Raw genomic sequence first — 4,344 nt, forward strand, 5'->3', positions numbered from 1 at the left:
TGTGTTTTTCAGCTCCATCAATTCACTTATATTCCTTTCTAAGTTGTTCATTCTCGTTAGCATTTCATCAAATCTTTTTTCATGTTTTTTAGTTTCTTTGCATTGGGTTAGAACATGTTCTTTTAGTTCACAGATATTTCTTACTACCCACCTTCTGAAGTCTGATTCTGTCATTCATCACACTTGTTCTCTATCCAACCTTATTCCCTTTTTGGTGAGAAATATTGATCCCTTGTAGGAGGAGAGGTGGTCTGGTTTCAGGTGTTTTCATCCTTTTTGCGCTGGTCTCTTCCCATCTTTATGGATTTATTCACCTGTCAGTTGCTGGCTTTCATATTGGATCTCTGAATGGACGTTCTGTTTGTTGATGATGAGGTTATTTCTGTTTTTTAGTTTTTCTTCTAATAGTCTGGCCCCTCTACTGTAGGTCTGCTGAGGTCCACTCCAGGCTCTGCTTGTCTGGGGATCACCTGCAGCAGCTGCAGAACAGTAAGGGTTGCTACCAGTTTCCTTCTGCTGCTCTCTTGTCCCAGAAGGATACCTGCCAAGTGTCAGTCTGATCTCTCCTTTATGAGGTGACTCTTTGGATATACAGGGGTCAGGGAGCTTCTTGAAGAGACAGTCTGTTCTTTATAGGAGCTCAAATGCTGAGCTGTGAGCTCCGTGGTTCATTCAGAGCTGCTGGGCAGGAATGTTTATGTCTGCTGCAGCAGAACTCATAAACCACTTTTTGTTCCCAGGTGTTCTGTTCCAAGGATTTAGGGCTTTGTTTATAAGTTTCCATTATGCTGCTGCCTTCTTTTTTTTTCTTTCAGAGCTGACCTGCCCAGCAAGGAGGCAGCTTGGTCACTGTCTGCTTGTAGAGGCTTTGCTGAGCTGCTGTGGGCTCTGTCCAGCTGCCAAGTGAACTTCCCTGCAGTCCTGTTTATATGGGTGTAGTTAGAACTGCCTCGGCAATGGTGGCCTGACTCTGTTGTGGCAGACTCTCTCTGTAGTGGCGGGTTGCCTTGGCAATGTCAGGCTGCCTCAGCATTGGCTGACTACCTCCATTGTTTTGGAGTGCCTCAGTAATGGCAGACACCCCTCCCCCACAGAGCTGGACCATCCCAGGTTCAGCTGTGCTTGCTGTGAAACTCTCAATCCAGGGAGTTTCTGATTGCTGTTCTTTTGTGGGGGTGAGACCAGCTAAGCCTGATTGCCTGGCTCCCTGCCTCAGAGCCTTTTATTTATTTATTTATTTTAAGTTGGTGTTCCAGTCGCCTGTTGAAGAGGCGCCGGGATCTGTGTGTTTTCCCGTGTGGCGACTTGCTGCTCTGGCATAAACAGCAGTACTGGGATTCATGGCGCTTTCTTTGCCCTGGAATCTACTGTCCTGGTTCCCTGTTCAGTCCCCTTTTTAAACCGATGAATGGGTGATATTCCATGGCTCCAATCACCAGCCAAAGGGGTATCTGGACCAGTGTATTTTGTATGGAGAACCACTGCACTGGTGTGCTGACAAAGCAGCCACATGGGGCAAAGCAGCTGTGCCGGCCGACACAGCCACGCTGGCTACCTGTGGGGCTCCTCCGCCTGGGAATTTCCTAGTGTCTGGGCAATAAAAATGCAGTGTCCACTCACCCTCTGTGCTTTCACTGGGAGCTGGAATCCTGAGCTGTTCCTAAATGGCCATCTTGGATCAGGAGCTCAATTCACCACTATTAAGCAGGGTTCGTCCCCAGGTTGCATGGTTGGTTCAACATATGCAAATCAATAAATCTGATAGTAGCATAAACAAAACAAAAAACACATGATTATCTCAATAAATGCAGAAAAGGCTTTTATTGACCTGAAGACTTCACCTTTCATGTTAAAAACTCTCAAAGAACTAGGCATTGAAAAAACATATCTCAATAAGAGCCATCTGTGACAAATCCACAGCCAACATCACACAACTGGCAAAAGCTAGAAGCATGCCTTTTGAAAACTGGCACAGGACAAGGATGCCCTCTCTCACCACTCCTATTGAACATAGTATTGAAATTCCTGACTGTGGCAATCAGGCAAGAGAAATAAATGAAGAGCATCCAAACAGGAAGAGAAGAAGGCATCTATCCCTGTTTGCAGATGACATAATCATATAACTAGAAAACCCTACAGTTTTGGCCCAAAAGCTTCTTTAACTGATAAAAAGCTTCAGCAAAGTCTAAGCATACAAAATCAACGTACAACTATCACTAGCATTACTATACACCAACAAGAGCCAAGCCAATAACTAAATCAGGGACACAATCTCATTCACAGTTGCCACAGAAGGAATTAAATACTTAGGAATATAGCTAACCAGAGAGGGAAAAGTTCTCACAATGAGAATTACAAAACACTGTTTAACAAAATCCAAAAAGACACAAACAAATGGAAAAACATCCCATTCTCAAAAATAAGAAGACTCAATATCATTAAAATGGTCATAGTGCTTAAAACACCTTATAGATCAATGCTATTCCTATCAAACTATTGGTAATATTGTTCACTGAAATCTAAAAAAAGAAAAAGAAAAAGAAAAAAGGAACTATTTTAAAACTTATATATATCCAAAAAAAAGAGCCCAAAAAATCAAGGCAATGCTAAGCAAACAAACAAAGCTGGAAGGCATCACATTTTTCAATTTCAAATTACATTATAGGACTATAGTAACCAAAACAGTATGGTGCTGGTACAAAAACAAGCACATAGACCAATGGAACCGAATAGGGAACCCAGAATTAAGAACACACACCTATGACCATACGATCTTTGACAAAGCTGACAAAAATGAGCAATGGGAAAAAGATTTCCTATTCAATTATTGATGCTGGGATAACTGGCTAGCCATATGCAGAAGATGAAATGGGAAGCCTCCCTTACACCATATTTAAAAATCAACTAAAGATAGATTAAAATTCCAGACAACAGCCAGGCTCAGTGGTTCATGCCTGTAATCCCAGAACTTTGGGAAGCCAAGGTGGGTGGATCACAAGGTCAAGGGATGGAGACCATCCTGGGAAACATGGTGAAACCCTGTCTCTACTAAAAATACAGAAAAAATTAGCTGAGTGTGGTGGCACATGCCTGTAGTCCCAGCTAAGCCAGAGGCAGAGGCAGAATAATTGCTTGGATCCAAGAGGCAGAGATTGCAGTGAGCTGAGATCGTGCCACTGTACTAAAGTCTGGGTGACAGTGTGAGACTCAATCTCAAAAACAAAAAAAGTATGGATATCTTGAAAGAAAATATAAACAAAACTATCCCAGACATAGAAATGGGCAAAATGTCATGAAAAAGATGCTAAAAACAACAGAAACAAAATCAAAAATTAACTACTGGGATCTAATTTACACGGCAAAAGAAACTATCATAAAGAGACAACTCTAAAGAATGAAAGAAAAGTATCTGAAAACTATGAATCTAACAAAGGTCTAATAACCCGAATCTATAAGGAACCTAAACAAATTTACAAGAGTAAAACAACAACATTAAAAAGCAGGCAAAGGAAGACACGTATGTAAAAAAGCATACTAAAAAAACCTTAGAACTACTGATTATTAGAGATGTGCAAATCAAAATAACAATGAGATACCATATAACACCAAAGACAACAATTATTATTAAAGGGTCAAAAAATGGGCTGGGTGCAGTTGCTCACACCTCTAATCCCAGCACTTTGGGAGGCCAATGCACATAGCTCACAAGGTCAGGAGTTCAAGACCAATCTGCCCAAGATAGTGAAACACCATCTCTACTAAAAAGTTAGCTAGATGTGGTGAAGGGTGCCTGTAATCCCAGCTACTCAGGAGGCTGAGGCAGGAAAATTGCTCGAACCCAGGAGGCAGAGGTTCCAGTGAGCAGAGATTGTTCCACTGCACTCCAGCCTGGGCAATGGAGCAAGACTCGGTCTCAAAAAACAATGAAAAAAGAAAAAATATAACAGATGCAGGCAAGGTTATGGAAAAAGAAAATACACAGTGTTGGTGCTAGTACAAAAAAGATCAACTATTCAGGAAAGCACTATGGAAATTCCTCACTAAGTGAAAAACAGAATTACCATTTGACTCAGCAATTTCATTATTGAGTACATACCTGAAGGAATATAAATTGTTCCATCATAAAGATTCATGCACATGTTCAGTGTAGCACTACTCACAATACAAAGACATGAGAGCAAATTAAATCCCCATCAATGACAGACTCAATAAAGAAAATATGGGCCGGGCACGGTGGCTCAAGCCTGTAATCCCAGCACTTTGGGAGGCCGAGGCGGGTGGATCACGAGGTCAAGAGATCGAGACCATCCTGGTCAACATGGTGAAACTCCATCTCTACTAAAA

This window comes from Cebus imitator, unplaced genomic scaffold (genome assembly GCF_001604975.1).
Source record: "Cebus imitator isolate Cc_AM_T3 unplaced genomic scaffold, Cebus_imitator-1.0 Scaffold842, whole genome shotgun sequence".
NCBI classification, from domain to species: domain Eukaryota; kingdom Metazoa; phylum Chordata; class Mammalia; order Primates; family Cebidae; genus Cebus; species Cebus imitator.